At 32.5% G+C, this 17,969-nt stretch overlaps 1 long non-coding RNA gene across 1 annotated transcript; it reads left to right on the forward strand.

Moving 5' to 3' along the window:
- The first annotated feature begins 1,781 nt into the window (after positions 1-1,781).
- Positions 1,782-2,256, forward strand: LOC116009708. Its single transcript, XR_004096830.1, has 2 exons — positions 1,782-1,874; positions 1,951-2,256. It is a non-coding gene; the product is annotated as an uncharacterized LOC116009708 (long non-coding RNA).
- The last annotated feature ends 15,713 nt before the right edge of the window (positions 2,257-17,969 follow it).

The following is a 17,969-nucleotide window of genomic DNA, read 5'->3' on the forward strand; positions in this document are numbered from 1 at the left end:
TCCCCCCCAGAGCTATGAACAGAAATACGCTGAAGAGTGGCCGCACCTCCCGTTTCATTGTGTGTGCCCGAATGAAAACCCAGGCCCCAATACACAGGAGGAGAAGCTTGGATTAACGCTAAAGTTCGGAGCAAACAATGCGTAGAGATCTCGAGGAAATCAACAGATTCCGGGTGTGTTTCATATTCAGACAAAAAAGAGAGGGAGAGATCTACTTCGGTCTTCACACCTCACCTGAGAAATATATATATTGAATGTTTCCGTTTAGGTCGATCTATATTGTATACATGTATAGATAAAGAATGAGTTAGAAAGAGGGGCGAGATAAGACCTAGACCAGACGAGGAACAATCTGGGGCCTTAAGGGGGAGACGCTGACGTGTTGTCCACTTGGGTAAGGTTGAAAGGGTAAAGACGGAGACTAGAGTACAAAAGACGGAATTAGCCCTACTTTAGACGGTCATTTGACAGAATAATTAACGTTGGACCAAAAGTGGAACACGTCTAATAAATGTAGACTCAATGTGGCAAAAATAACAAAAGTGGACTAAAATTAGAAATGGGCTAATAAATGTAGGACCAAAAAAAGCATTCACTCTTATTGGAACTTTATTGTAGCACCTGCTGGGTTTACTGTTACTGGCTTATGTTCTTTACAAATTCCCTACTCATGAAGGCTCTGTCAAAGCTCCCTATGAAATCCCTCCTGCCTGCAGCTAAGTGTGTGTGCAAGAACTGGTATGCTATTATTCATAACCCAATCTTCATTTCCATTCACTACCAGAATTACTCCAAAGATCCCATCTTCTTGTCCATCGTCATGATCCCCACACTGAGGATTCTGAGCTGTCTTTCCTCAACTCCTCATCCGCAATAATGCCAAATCCCCATCAAGATTCAGACTTATTCTCATGGGAAATACTTGGCCTTTCCAAGGGTTTGTTTCTGCTTTACAACCAAAGCCGCGCTTTGGTACCCAGGTACCCGAGAGTTCAGGCTGCTAATCCAAGAATCTGGTTTCCCTATTCTGATTCCTTGCACTTGTACTCCTAAGCATTTGGGTTTGGGATTGATCCTGCGTCTAACGAGTACAAGGTTGTTCGGGTTAGCCATTTCATTTTGGAATAACTCCACGGACAATTGGCGCAATCCCATTATTTCTGTTTACTCTCTGGGCACAGATTTAGCCTTGTATGATGGGTTTGTTGCAATGTTCCTTCATGATTTTGTTGACAAAATCATCGACTCACAAAAGGTCCAATTCTCACCCAATGTTCTTTTACTTCGAATTTCCAGAGCTCTGCACACACCTTCGAATTTTAGGGTTTAAGTTGACCACATTTTGGGGGTTTTGACAAAATGATACGGTGTGGTGAAAGATGAAGCAGGAAATATATTGAAATTACCAACTTAGCCTTACACTCTCCGAAAATCTAATGTCTAAGTGATCAGAGGACTAAAACGGGTTAAAATTTTGATAGTCGAAGGATGGAATTAGCCAAGTCAAAATGAGTATGACCAAATTGGTGAAATCGACCTAGTCGAGAGACCATTTTGGTAATTTGCTCCAAAATTAGTAAAAAAGAGTAATTGATATTTTTAGTATGTTAACAACGGCATGTGTATTTTATTTTATATTTTATATTTTTATTATTATTATAATCCACCGAATACTAGTAAGCATTTCTTTTGACCAAACCCTATTTCTTCTCTTCTCCCTTATTTGAGCAACATTTATCTCCTTCGTCGAAACGAATCTCTCCGGTTAACCTTCGATTTTCTCTTGAAAATTTGACTAATTTCTCTCTATTTTGTGATTCTTTTCTCTCTTTCGCGATTGTTTGCGCTATTTTTGAACACTTACAGAGTTATAGGTGAGCAGTCACCTTCACTACTTTTGGGAACACTTACAAGTATTCTTGTTACTCAGTTGTATTCTTGTTCTTCTAGTTTCAGGTATCAAAGTAGAAGAACAGTGGGTTCTGCAAAGCCATAGCCCTCTAGAGAAGCTGAACGGTGGGTAGTGGAAAGCTATATGCCCTATTGCTGAGGTATGAATTTCTTACCAATGTGTGGGTAGTGAACTTATTGAGTTATTTTTATAGACATTTGTTTGGGTTTTGAATGGGTCCTCCATTTAATGTTGATAGGAGATATTGTTTGTTTGTGATGATCCTAGCTAACTGCTACTTTTATTATGTACTACTATTGTCTTTTAGTGAAAATATTATAATATAAGTTGTTGGATATAGTTGGTAGTTTATTGTTTTATTTCTGATTTATGTATGTTTTTATGCCTTTATAGTTTTGGTTTCTTAATTGTTTATGTCATTATGTCTTTATGGTTTTGATTTCTGATTTCTTTATGCCTTTATGCCTTTATGGACATAGTTGGTAGGATGCCTTTATGGTCTAAAATTTGCACTCCCAATAGCCAACTTTGAGATGAATAGAGCACATTGCTGGTGTAAAAGTCATTGCCTAGAGTTCTATGAGCAGAATGAACTGAACTACACACCATTTTATATATGCGAGCCTTGTAAAGTGGTAATATAGGCTTTCGATCTTACCATATCTCTCATGTGCTATGAACTTCCATTAAGTGAGGCACACAAATAAGATATGGGCTAGCAGTTAAATTTAAACAAAACAATACATTTATAATAAGCTTGTCAGTTCTTTGTGCACATAAAATTAGCAATACATTAGACTCCTAATATAGTGGGACATAGGATCTGCTATATGCACATTCTGCTACATAAATTTTGTAATGCAAGATGTAGTGAAGATAAGCACTTTACAAGGCTCACATATATAAAATGGGGAATAATTCAGTTCATTCTAGTCAGTGACGTATCCAGGATTTCTTTTGAGGGGGGCAAAGAAGCAAATGTAGACTAAATTAAAAATGTTTAAACACAAGGTTCAAATACAAATATAAAATATGAATAAATTGTTAAATTACAAAATACATTATAAATATTGTTGGATATAGGCGAAAAATAAAACGCATCAACATTTTATAAAAATATTCATAACACTATGGCTATGTTTGGCAAACCTAGTTGAAAGTGTAGTTGAAAGCTGAAAAGTAGCTGAAAACTGAAAAGCTATAAGCTCGAAGCTGAAATCTAAATAGTTGTTAAGCTAGTTGTTATGCTTAAAAGTGTTTGGTAAAATTAACTTTTTGATAAGCTGATAAATGTAAAAAGACTAAAAAAGACATTTTCATACAATTTAATTAAATAGTTTTAAATTTAAATAGGTTTGTTTATATATTAAGATATAAACTAATGAAATCAATATATTTTAATAAAATATAAAGTAAGAACATATATTTGAAAACATATAAAGTAAAATAAAATGTTTATAATTCATAAGATTAGTTCATACAAAAATTAATGTTCAAACACAAATGTTAAATTGAAATTACAAACAAACATATTGAAGAGAAAAAGTAAAAAAAAGGTTTAGCCAAAAAAGATTTTAATTGGGAAGGTTAAATGATGTCATTTTTTTAAAATAATAAGGTTAAAGATGGAAAAAAAAAAGTTAGGAAGCTAGCTTATTTTGAAACGCTACCTTAGATAGCGTTCAAAAATAAGCTCTTATATTTTAAGCTACTAACTTATTTTAGGAACATTACCAAACAGAGTTTATAGCTTATTAGTAGCTTAAAACTATAAGCTCTGCCAAACAGAGCCTATAAAACATATAAAAAACTATAAGCTCTGCCAAACAGAGCCTATAAAACATATAATTAATTTGATAAAATAATTCAAATAGAAAACAAAACATATAATTAATTTGATAAAATAATTCAAATAGAAAACAAGCTCTTATATTTTAAGTTACTAACTTATTTTAGGAACATTACCAAACAGAGTTTATAGCTTATTAGTAGCTTAAAACTATAAGCTCTGCCAAACAGAGCCTATAAAACATATAATTAATTTGATAAAATAATTCAAATAGAAAACACATTATAAATTATACATCTTATTATTAATATATATACAATTAAAAGGCGAAGGACGCAGGTGCTGGACACAAGCCTTACAGACTATGCAACACCTAAGATTCAAACCCTCGCCATTTGCTATACAAAACCACACGCCTACCAACTCTACAAGCTTATCAACAATTAATTTTTATCTGTTTTTATATATTTATATATATAACATGTACTATATATACATATATACATATATACATACAAAGGCTATATATGGGGTGAGGGTGGGGATGGGGTGAGTGGGGGCGCCCCCACTCACCCAGGGAGGTTCCGTCCCTGATTCTAGTCATAGAACTACACTCTAGGCAATGACTTTTACACGGACACTTCTGTTCATCTCAAAGTTGGCTACTGGGAGTGTAGATTCTAAACCATAAAGGCATAAAGAAATCAGAAATCAAAAACTATAAAGGCATCCTCCCAACTACGTCCATAAAGACATCATCCCAACTACGTCCATAAAGACATCTCAAATCAAAACCATAAAGGCATAAAGAAATCAGAAATCAAAACGATAAAGGTATCCTACCAGCTACACCAACAACTATACATTATAATATTTTCACTAAAAGACAATAGTAATCTATCTATACTATATATATATATATATAAATATAAAAGCATTATCCTCCTCTAGATTTTCCTGCCCAAATGTAGGGGTATTTTAGTAATTAATATGGTAATTATAATATTATTATTATTATTATTAAATATTAATAATATTAATTATTATTATAGAATAATATTAATGATAGAATAATATTAATTATAATTGGTTATAATATGTTATTAGTAATTATGGTAATTATTATGATAGAATAATATTAATGAGATAAGAATGTGGTTTTGATTGTTACAAATTTTTGTAATATTTATCTAAATGTACTCATATTCTGGCTGAGATACAAAAATTATGAATGTCAATCATATTTATTATATTATATATGCTAATAATATCTAATAATTGTAATTGGCAAGTCCCATGTAAAATTAAATCAAATATTTATTATATTTTATTTTCAAATCATTTCCAACCAATTCTGAAATGGTAATAACCTACCAACACGAATTGTTTGCTTACATAATATTATTTTATTAAATTAATTTGTTCATTAAATCGTAACAAATACTAGCATATTAATGTCACTTATACACGGTAATGTACGTGCAATAAAATTAGTAATATTTATATATACATGAAAATTGTCTTAAAAAAAAAATATATACGCGAAGATCACGTCCATAAAGTCATCATTTATTAGTAGAAAATTAAATCAAGAATATGATATATTATTGGAATTGAAAATTAAATCAAGAATATAACATAATATTGGAATTGAAAATTACAAAATAATATCTATTAATTATAAATTAATTTGTTCATTAAATCGTAACAAATATTTTCAATCATATTATATTATATATATGCTATCAAAAAATACACCAATTACGAATTCTGCCTGATATACAAAAATTACGAATGTCAATCATATTATATTATATGTACGCTAATATATTACGAATGTCAATCATATTATATATAATAATAATAATAATAATAATAAAAATAATAATAATAATAATAATAATAATAATAATAATAATAATGATATAACTCCTATGCATATTTGTTCCTTAATTGACACCTAATTGATAGAAAATGAAAAAGAAAACGGAAATCACTAATTGACTATAAATAAAAAAAGATCCCTAATTGATTGAAATTGAAAAAGAAAACAGAAATTAATCTAGAAAATGAAAATTGAAAAAGGGAATGAGAATTACTAATTGCCTGCGAATAAACAATTAAAAAAAAAAAAGGATCCCTACTTGCCATGCCTATAAAATGATAGGATCAAACTTGGGTTTGCCTCCCCCATGTGCACTACTCAAGAGATTCAAGAATTGGATCCTCTCTCTAAGGTTTTTCCAAGAATGGTGGTTGTTGTCATTCCCGGTCTTGATCGCCGTCGCCATTAATATTTCCATTGGTCTGTATTCTCTCTCAGTTTTCTTCCTAATTTCTAAGTTTCCCACATGTATGCATATGTTTATTAGCACGTCTTCCGTGTGCAGGAACATGTATGCATATGTTTAAAGATGGGTCCTTTTTTGTTTCAAGTCATTTTTATGTGATTTATTTTTGTATATACGTGATGATCTAGCATTGAATCAGTTACTCGAACATTGATGAAATGGTAGGGAAATGGATTAGCATTCAAGTTATTGTTTTTACTATTCAAAGAAAAAAAAACAAACCAACAAAAAAAAAATATAAACATATGCATTGATTGAATTGAAGTTTGAGGAATTACCGGAATTAGAAATGGTGAAACGAGAACTTTTGCATCATTTTCCCCTGAAAATTGAAGTACACGCCCAAACACTTTAGCCTAAACAATTTAAAAAAATATTTAGCAAACAATAGAAAAGGAAAATAAAAAATGATTCATAATTCAATGATTAATATTAATAATGTTAGCAGTAAAAATGAAAAATGAAAAAGGAATCAAAATTAACTTACAAGGAAAACTAGAAAACAGAACGAAATTAACTTACCAGGAAATGGACTAATAATAATAAAGTTACCAATAAAAAGGAAAATCCTAAAAAAATTTCCATTTCGTGCTTTCCCGTCCAACCACTTCTGTCTAAACAATAGAAAATGAAAATTTATTGATGAAACAATAGAAAAGGAAATAAAAAAGGGTCCATAATTTAATGATTAATACTAATAATATTAACAATAAAAAAGAAAAAAATGAAAAAGAAAACATAATTTAATAGTCACACATAGAATAACTATAGAATAAAATCTCTATTCTATTTAGTCATACCTTATATAGCCTAAACTACTACACATCATTCCCGTCATTTCCTTTAATAACAATAATAATAATAATAATAATAATAATAATAATAATAATAATTATTATTATTATTATTATTATTATTATTATTATTATTTGGTTACCTTAATTACTTTACTTTCTATATTTTTGTAATATCATATCAACCATTTGGACATATAATTAAAAATATTGAATCTATACTATATATAAAAGTAAATTCTCCTATTTCATTTTCCCGTCCAAAATTTTGTAGTCAATTAATTAAATATTTTATTAGTCAAATAATTAATAAAACTTATTTAGTACGAAAATGTAAAATCGAAATGAACTAATATCTATTAATTGGTAATATATTGTTTTTATATTCACATATCAATACTATTAATAAAAGTGAAATCATCCCCTTCAACTTCCCCACACAAACTAATATTACTAATTAATTGGTATAAAAGTTAATAAAATTTAATTGGTAACAAAATTTTATTTACCAAATTCTAAGAATAATTAAACCATTATAATTGTGAGAATAATGGAAACAAATTATGCAATAATAAATATATAAGAAAATTCATTGAAAATTATTAGTAATTTTATAAGAAAAAATAATTTACTAAATATTATTTTACACAAATAATAATATTTCGAATACTTATATATACTTCTATATCTATACTACTATTAATAAAATTAAAATCATCTTTTGTAAAATTTCTGCCCAAACAATAGTAAAGATAAAATGGAAAAGAAAACTGATTTTACTAATTGATTGAAAATATAAAAAGATCATAATAAAAAATGAAACGGAAATTAGGCAAATTGGAAAAGTAAAAGGATATTACTAATTAAATGAAAATTGATTGAAAATTATTAAAAAACTGTAAAAAAAAAAAGTTAATTACACTTTCCTTTTGAAAACTTTAAGTTATTTAAACTTTAAAAAATTAATTAAACATTATATTTTTTATAATAATTACAATTAATTCATTCAAATATGGAGGAGGAAGAAAAACTAAATGCGATACGGTGAAAATGAATATACTTAAGGTATAAAAGTATAATTGCACATATATTAGTGTATTTGACTAATAATAATTGTCTAATAATTATTATGGTAATTAAGCTAAACATTGGTAATTATTTTGCTACTGCGGCCTTTTCACAGGCTACCACACTGTATTGGGATTCTATCCCACCTGACGCTATCTCAGCTTTACTATAATATACCGTACTGCAGTTGGTTTTCAAAATTTTTTTTTTCTATTTTTCTCATATTTATTTTAGTAATAATATAATTACATAAGTCATATTACATATCGATATTTTATGATAATTGTAAACAAACAAGTCATATATTATTCAATTAATTGTGTAATACTTTTACACTAATCTTATAATCAAATAAATGTATAAGTTCAATATTAGAATTTTTTATAATTTCATCTTTATTTTTAATATATAAATATATAATAAAAAAAATAAATTGCGCTACATATTATTCGATGTCATCGCACGGATAATTGGACAATTATTTGCTCTAATTCAAGCTAGAAAAACATCAGAAAACATAATCAATCCAACCAATTTCATTAATTGCGCTATATAATATTCGATGTTACAATTTATATAATATTCGATGTTGCACGGGCGAAAATACTAATACATAATAAAAGTATTAGTTAAGACCGCCACAACAAAAAAATGTATCCTATCAACATTACATGGGGGCCCATTCAAAACCCAAACAAATTTCTATAAAAATAACTTAATAAGTTCACCACCTAGACATTGGTTAGAAATCCATACCTCAGCAGTAGGGCATATAGCTTTCCACTACCCACTGTTCAGCTTCTCTGAGGGCTGTGGCTTTCCAGAATCCACTGTTCTTCTACTTTGATATTTGAACCCAGAAGAACAAGAATACAACTGAGTACCAAGAATACCTGTAAGTGTTCCCAAAAGTAGTGAAGGAGAGAAATGAGTTGACTGCTCACATGTTTAACAAAGCCTATAGTTTATTTTAAACTACTAATAAGCTATAAGCTCTGTTTGGTAATGTTTCCAAAATAATAGCTTATTTTGAAGTGGTAGCGTTTCAAAAATAAGTGAGTAGCTTCTAAACTTTTTTTTTTCATCTTTATCCTTATTATTTTAAAGAGTTAATACCTCCAATGGTCCTCCGAGTGTTAGCGATTTACCAGCTGTGGCCTCCCGACTTTTAAATGACCTCCAAGTTTTAAAAAATAACCATCAGTGGTCCTTTTAGAACATCTCGTGGTCATTTTAAACTCGGGTTATTTTAAGAATTAGGACCAAAGGTGATTATTTTTTATGGACGTAGTTGGGGGGATGTCTTTTAAGGCCCTTCGACTTTTAAATGACCTCCAATGGTCGAAGGACCTTTATAGTTGGGAGGACCATTGGAGGTTATTTAAAAGTCGAAGGATCACAATTGGTAAATCGCTAATACTCGGAGGACTATTGGAGGTATTAACTCTTATTTTAAATAAATGATATCCTTTATTTTTCCCAATTAAAACTCTTTTGACATTTTCTCTTCTCCTATATTTTTATTCATCCTCTTTGGCAACTCTTCATTGCCCAGCAACTCTTTCATCTTCATTCAAACAAGCCTTCAGATTCTTGGTATGGTTTTTTTTTTCTTTTCATTTTTTTTAAAAAAAATTGAATTTTATATTAGAATATATACAAACAATCAACTAGCTATTTTTGTTCGTAGTATTTAAACTATTATACTCCGTAACAATCTGTGTTCAAGCTACCCAGAAAATATGTGGCACAACTAGCTAACTAAATACTACGTTAATTTGCTCAGTTTCGTTTTAAAACAATTTTCATGTGCCACAGTCATAATTTTAAACTAGAGTATATACAGTCAATCTGTGTTCAAGCTATTGGCGATGGGCATGGACAATTGCAGGATGTGTGAGGTTTGTTGCGAAAACAGCATGCCATGCCAATAGGTGACAATCGACCATTGCTACATTCAGTTTCCTACAATAAGTGCAATCACATGGCGTTGTGTGTTCAAACTATATATAGACAATTGGAATACTAAGTTAATGTACTTTTGAGTTTTGATGTGTTTAGTCTCATTAAACTGCAACTTTAGCTCATTATTAATATTGTTATTTCTAATTTAGCAGTATGGCTTCAACATATAATAATATGGATGAAGAGAATTTTAAGTGAACCAACGAATACATGGTGTTTTTTGTGAGATTTGTATCAAATATATTCGAAAGCATGGGCGCGGCTTAATGAAATTGAAAGAGATTAAAGAAGAGTTTGAAGCTACCGCCAAACGGAAAATTTCACATAGAAGTTTAAAGAATAAGTGGGATGCTATGAAAAAAGAATGGAGAACTTGGAAGCAACTGAAACGTGAAGAAATTGGTTTAGGGTGGAACCCTAGTACGAATAAGATTAGTGACTCCGATGAATGGTGAGAGAAAAAAAATCAAGGTTTGTATTATAAATTTTTAAGATTAAAACATAATTATATTTTGAGTCAATTCCTTTTTTGGTCCTAGACTTATAGTGAAAAAGACAATTTTAGTCCTCCATAAAAAAATTGGCCAATTTATGGACACATTTATTGTGACGAGAACAATTTTGGTCCTTTGTCTATATTTCTGTTAGATGGCCATTGGAGAGGGGGGTATTTGCGTCATTTCATGATATCCCCTTCTTGTGTTCCAGTTTAACGACGAACCGAGTGTAGTCCACATGTGTTTCAGGTCAACAAAAATGTTAAGCAGTCGGTTTTCTCCTGCAACTTCAGTTTCAAAAACTGCGAAGATAGGACCCAGGTTAGTTTAAGTTTTAAGCCATGAATCTCTGCACTCCACATGTTTGCTCTTTTGCCAGCTACAAATTTAACAAATTTTTACATTTCTTTTGAAGATGGATTACATTTCTGAGTAGTAATTTATTCCGTCGAAGGAATTGATTGAATCATCATTATTATAATAGTGTTTAGAATTCTTGAAATTGATATGATTATGTCACATGGGTTTAAAAAAATCTGAACTGGTCTACTTGTCATCACCATCCATAATCTGTCTGGTTCACCTGTGGCGGCGGTATCTCTTCAACATTGTTACATAGAGGGCAAACTGCTTCAACGTTGATTCTTCTCTTGCGGAGGGCTGCGCAAACAAGGAGCACTTCTTTAATGCTACGCCAAAGCAGATTGCGAATCTTAGAGACCACCTTTAAACTCCATAGCTTATTTCATGACTTGAAACCGTTAGCCTCTGGGATTGCGTTCAACAAAATCTTGTAACCACTACTCACAGAGTAGCACCCACGAAATTCATACCTCCAATACCACTCGTCTTCCCTCTCCCTGTTCACTGGAGTTTTTAGAATACGTACCGCATCTTCTGGGATGAAAAGGTCGTTGAGCATGTTCGCATCCCAACCCGGTGCTCCTCACCGCTTTCAATCCCTAACGACGGCATCAATGGTGACCCCATTTGTTCCCTCGCGCGGAGAGTGATAGGGTGAGCAGGTCAAATCCTGGGGCCTACTTCATTCTCCAGGAGTGCTCCGCCGGAGATTCCATCGGGTTCCAGTTTGAGCTTTTGATGGACTAATCAACCTCAAAATAATTGTTACTTGTTCCGGTTTGAGCTTTTGATGAACTAATCCACCATAGCTGCTACGGGCGTTGCTCGCCGGAAACAGGGAAGGTCATGTGCAAGCGCAGTTCTGTCCATCGCTGCTGCTGGTTTGTGGAACTGCTGTTATGGTCGGAGTTTCACCACTGCTCGTCGAGAAACCATCACCGTAGCCTCCAACCACGCTCCAAGCCGTCGTCGTCGCACAAGAGGAGAAGGGAGTTCGATGTCTTCCTGTACTGCCGCCAAAGCTTCTACTGTTGGCCGAGAGGGAAAACGAGAATGAAGATGAAGACGGAGGTCCAAAACAAACGAAACTTAATTTGGGAAAGAAAATTAGACTTAGTTTTGCTGAATTGACAAAAATGCCCTTCATTTAGATGGTCAACTAACGAGATAATAGACAGAAGACCAAAATTATCCTTGTCACAATAAGTGTGTCCATAAATTGGCCAAATTTTTTATGGAGGACTAAAATTGTCTTTGCCACTATAAGTCTAGGACCAAAAAAGGAATTGACTCTTATATTTTGGTGTTGATTGTAAATTTATTCTTTTCATTTCTTTTGTAGGAAAACCCAATTCAAACTATAAAAAATTTTGTAATAAATCTATTGCAATGGAAGATTTGTGGTCTAATAAGTTATTTGAAGATAACTATGCAAAGGGTGAAGTTTGTGTTGCACCTACTATGGATCCTCAATTAGTGCAACCTGTGGATATTGAGGAAGAAAAATAGAGAAAGTGAAGAAGAGAATAGAACTAGGCAAGGATTTGAAAATTTATTATATTTTTAGATAACCAACATTCTTCTCAATTGTAGGATTAGGAGATAGATGAGTCTTTATTTTAGAATAATTTCAAGAGTGAGGTGAACCGTTTTGGTGGTAACCAGGATGTTATTAGTGGCACTCATGTACTTAGGCAATCTCAAGGTAATAATGCTAGAAAATGTGCAGAAACTCAAAATATGGCTCTTAAACCCACTCAAATGAAGCGTAAGAGGAGGCAATCAGGAGGAGCACTTAAACTTTCTAGTCAATTGGATAGTTTGATTTCAAATTCAAATCGGGCATTGGACATTTTAATATCTTATAGTACTGTGAATACTCAAAGTAGTACAAATTTTAGTCTTGCTGCAACAATAAGTGTTGTTAACCGCATGACTATTGATGATATTATGGGAAGAGCTAGAGATTGGTGGTGTTTTTCTCTCGTCTTGCTTAAGGATGATTTGAGTAGGGAAATTTTTTTTCAATATAAATGATGACTCCTCTAGGAAAGCTTGGTTGAAGTATATGCATGATACAAACAAGTGAATGCTAATTTTATTTCAATATGTTTAGTTGTAATTTCAATTTGACATTTGTGTTTGAACATTAATTTTTATATGAACTGATTTTATGAACTATAAACATTTTATTTTTACTTTATATATTTACAAATATATGTTCTTATTTTATATTTTATATTTTCATTATTCTATATTTATTAGGTATATCATGGAGTTGGAATAGAAAAGAAAAAAGAGAAAGTAAGCACTTTGTGCATTATAACATATTATGCCACAATTGCTTTAACCAAAACATATTACTATAAATATATTTATAAAGAACCTTGTATGAGTTCACTTTTTAGAGGAGAGGAATGGATGAGAGAAGTCTTGAATGGATATCCTATTCGATGTGTAAATCATTTAAAATGGAGTCCACTTTGTTTAAGCAATTATGTGAAGACTTATATTCAAAATATGGATTACAATCTACTAAGAATATGCCAGTTGCGAAAAAAGTTGGTATATTTATATATACACTTGTTATGGGTGCTTCAAATAGAGATGTACGTTCCGGCGAAACAATAAGTAGAGCATTTCATGAAGTTTTGGAGGCAATTAGTGGTAGGAGTAGCGGATACAAAGGCCTTGCATGTGATATCATAAGACTATAAGATTGTACATTTCAATCTATACCGTCTTACATTACTAATAATGTATGATACATGTCATATTACAAGGTAAAATGTGATCATTTATTATTATTATTATTATTTTAAGATCAATTATATATATAACCATAATCATATAAGAACGCATCTTTAGGTAGGAACTTAAGAACTCATCATGACCATTTATTTATTGTAATGATTGGTCTAGATGTTAAATATTTTGGTAGTTTCTAAATGTATAGATTCTATATAGTGATACTATATTTGTCAGCTCTATGGTTTTTTTGATAGTGAAGTATTAACTCTTTTTTTTGGGAAACCAAGTATTAACTCTTTAGTTGATGGTAACATAAAGAAAGAGTTAATTCCAGCAATGATCCCCCGACTATCATGATTTTCCAAAATTAGTCCTCGTCTTTTAATTTGGACAAAATAAGCCCTTGACTATTAGATTTCTTCCAACACTAGTCCTTCCATTAACATGGCTGTGAACTCACGTTAAGTTTGGGGGTAAAAACATACTTTCGACTCGGTCTTCTTTTATTCTCCTTCATCTACGACCGTTTGACCATCTAAAGTTCAAAATCCCCAAATCATAAGAAATTTTGCTTAACCCTAAGTTAGCGAGAATGAAGCGCAGCAACGGTGTGGTCCCAATCGTCTGACTTGGAGTTGAACAACAAAGTAATTAGAAGCGAAAAACAACCAGAATAGATTCTTTGGTGATGGATTCGACAGGTACGTACTTCGTTTCACTAAATCTTGTCTTGTTGTCTAGCTTTAGGAGAAAACAAAACATGATAGTGGGGACCAAATTTGAATTTTGTTTTCTGTTGTTTATTATATGCTTGTTCACATACATATATATATTGACTGTAGAATGAATTTCGTAGCGGTGGGGACCATGGGTCCATTGTTGTTCCTTTACTGCTGAATACTTTTGTTTAATGCATATACATGTGCTTAAAGTAGTTGGTGGGGACCATTGTTGGTGTAAAGTGTATTTCTTTGTTGTTTAGTGTATTGCTTTGTTCTAGAAAGTAATTCTTTGCAGTACTAGAAAGTTGTGCTTTGCAGTAATGAATAGTATAAACAACATTGTTGTATTTTATTTATTACTTGTTGTAAAGTAGGTGTTTATAGTAAATAATAGTATAAATTGTATTGTATTGTTGTTTTTCATTTATTATTTGTTCTAGAATAGTGTTGGTTGCAATATATAGTCTAAACTGTAGTTCATTGTGTTTATTATTCAAATCAGGAATATTTACCCTTAATTTAAGGCATGGAGGAAGGATAATTCAAAGTTTACCAGCTAAATATATGGGTGGGACTGTTAGTTCATTTAAAAATATGGTAGAAGATGAGTGGGGTTTGATTTGTTTAAAAGAGAAGCTAATTGAAATAGGGTATACAATGGATGACCCTTTGAGGTTCTTCTCTTTACATGAAAATGGGTTGCAAGAATTGGTTCAAGATTGTGAAGTTTGGGATTTAGTAAACCAATCTTGTAGTCCCAAGGTGATAGAAATCTGGATTATAAAAGGAGTGGTTGGTGATGATAGTAATGGAGAGGAGTGTGCTGGCAGTGATAGTAGTGGGAGGAATCTGATAGTAGTGAAGATGAATTCATTTCAGATGACTTAGGTAATGATGATGAAGAGTTTGATAAAAACATAGATGTAAATGCAGAGTATGGAGGATTAGGTGATGTAGAGGCCCAACACCAAAAACAAGCAAGTTGTAGTATAGTTGCATGTGATGAAATAAACTACTCTAATGAAGGAAGCATTGTAGACAGTGATGGTGAGGAAAAATGAATGAAATTGCCTAAGTTTTTGAAGGAGATAGAAGGAAAGTGTCCTAAATTTTCCTTGGGTTTGACCTTTAAAGATAAGGCTAAATTTAGGGAAGCTGTTACCAACTATGCAATCAAAGAAGGGAAGGAGATGAAATATGAAAAAAAAAAATGACAAAGTGAGATGTGTGGTTAAATGCAAGCATGAGAGTTGTCCATGGCAGGTGACTCTTAGGTATGCCAAAGATGACAAGTCTTGGAGCATTACAGTTTTTAAGGATAAACATGATGGTTGTGTTAGGACAAAAAAGAATTCAATGGTGAATTCCACCATTGTTGCTGGAAACAAGAAATCAAAGGGCATTTGGATTGCAAAACAAATCAGTTCTTAGCAAAGGTGTGCACTGATGATCATTACACAATAAGTAAGAAGCAAGCATGGAGGGCACTAACAAAGGCTAAAGGTGAAATCAATTGTGAAGCTGAGGACTATTTCAATAGGATTTGGAGCTACATCAAGGAGATCGAAAGAAGAAATCCTACTACTACATGGAATGTGGATTTCAGTGACCTACTAGAGGATGGAAAAGAAAGGTTTAGGAGAATGTATATCTGCTGGGAGGCTACTAGGCAAGGCTTTAAGCATTGTAGAAAAATCATAGGTCTAGATGGTTGTCACCTAAAGTGTAAAACAGGAGGACAATTGTTGACAGCAGTTGGGATTGATGGTAATGAAAGTATATTCCCAATTGCTTATGCAATTGTAGAAGGTGAGAACAAGAAATCTTGGACATGGTTTTTAAGATTGCTAAAGAAGGATTTGCAGATTGATGCCATCTTAGAGAATGAATTGACATTGATGTCAGATAAGCAGAAGGGTCTCTTACCTGCCTGTGAAATTGTTCTACCAACTGTTAAGCATAGATTTTGTGTTCGACATTTGCACTGTAACATGAGGGTGGCTGGGTTCACAGCAAATCCAATCAAAGATGGCTTATGGAAGGCAGCAAGGGCATGCACAATGAACAATTTTAGAGCAGCATTACAAGAATTAAGAAATCTTGATGAAGGTGCATTTGCTTGGCTTGCTGATAAGCACCCATCAGAGTGGTCTAGATCCCATTTCACTAGAACAACTCAATGTGACATCCTGGTAAACAACATTTCAGAGTCTTTCAATGCAATGATCTTGCAAGCTAGGGAAAATCCTGTCATTAATTGCTTGGAGTTAATCAGAAAAAAATTAGCAATCAGGTTATTTGAGTCCAAGACTAAGGCTGCTGAATGGAGTGGAATCATTTGTCCAGCAATTGTGAGAAAGATAGATGACATTGAGAAGCAAGCAGGAGGGTTGATTGGCTTTCAATGTGGTCCCATGCTGTTTGAAATAATGGGGACATTTTCTGGGCAGTACAGTGTAGATTTAGGTAGCAGGTCTTGTTCTTGTAGGAAATGGGATCTAACTAGAATCCCTTGTAGCCATGCAGTTTGTGTAATTTGGATCAAGCATGGAAAAGGACTTGTTTGGCATTATGTGGATCCATCCTACTACATTTCCACATATCTGAAAACATATAATGGTTGTATCAAGCCTATGGCAGGTTTTGAGGAGTGGCCTGCAACAGAAAGAGAACCTCCATTGCCACCACTCTATAATGCCAAACCAGGAAGACCTAGAAAGCTGAGGAAGAGATCTGCTGGGGAGACAAGACCTGCTGGGGAGTTAAGTAAAGCTTCTGTTTACTTAACAAGGAAGCATGTGACTTTACATTGCACTATTTGCAAGCAATCAGGCCATAACAGTAGAAAGTGTCCACAAAAGCCAACTGTTAGACCACCAAATCAGGTTACATAATTTATTATTTTGTTTATTAATTAATAGATTACTGTTATGCTGCTTATTAATTACACTTTGCTCTGAACAGCACAAAAGAAGTAGAGCTTCAGCTATTGTAGTTCCAGTCCAGCAACAAGCACAAATTCTAGTCCAGCAATCCCAAATTCTAGTCCAGCAGCAAGCCCAAATTCCAGTCCAGCAAGTCCAAATTCCAGTGCAGCAACAAGCCCAAATTCCAGTACAGGAAGTCCAAATTCCAGTGCAGCAAGTCCAAGTTCCAGTCCAGCAAGTCCAAGTTCCTGTCCAACCTGATGTAATAACTCAACCTGAGATGGAAGATAACCAATGGGAGATTCCAGATGACATTTTGGATGCTCAATGGCATCAAATAGAAGTTCAAAGTGAGAGCATTGTTGGAGGTAACTTTTTGTTCAAGCACTATTACTCTAATTCAATTATCAAGTACTAATCCAATGGATGTGTTATAGGGATTTCATTAACTACCACAAACAGAGTTGCAGTCAAACCCATAGAAGAAATAGGCAAGGATCATCATGCTCAATGTAAGTTTCAAACCATTTATTGCATTTCAACAGTTATATCTTTGAGAATGTCATTAATAGTTTCATTATGTATGTGCAGCTGAACAAGGCATTGAAGGAACAACAAGAGGGAAACAAGTCATGCCTTCAAATATACCAAGAAGGAAGAAATTACTAGTCAAGAAGTATTCTACAAGATCAGGGGCATTCAAGTCTATTTTCTTTGGGAATAACAAAGATCCAATCAATTTGGATTAACTCATGTTTAGAATGTGATGTACTTTTGAATATTAGAACTTGGTATATTGGTCTATGTGGTCTATTTTGAATACTGCAGGA

Source organism: Ipomoea triloba, chromosome 2, assembly GCF_003576645.1.
Source record: "Ipomoea triloba cultivar NCNSP0323 chromosome 2, ASM357664v1".
In the NCBI taxonomy this organism is placed as follows: Eukaryota; Viridiplantae; Streptophyta; class Magnoliopsida; order Solanales; family Convolvulaceae; genus Ipomoea; species Ipomoea triloba.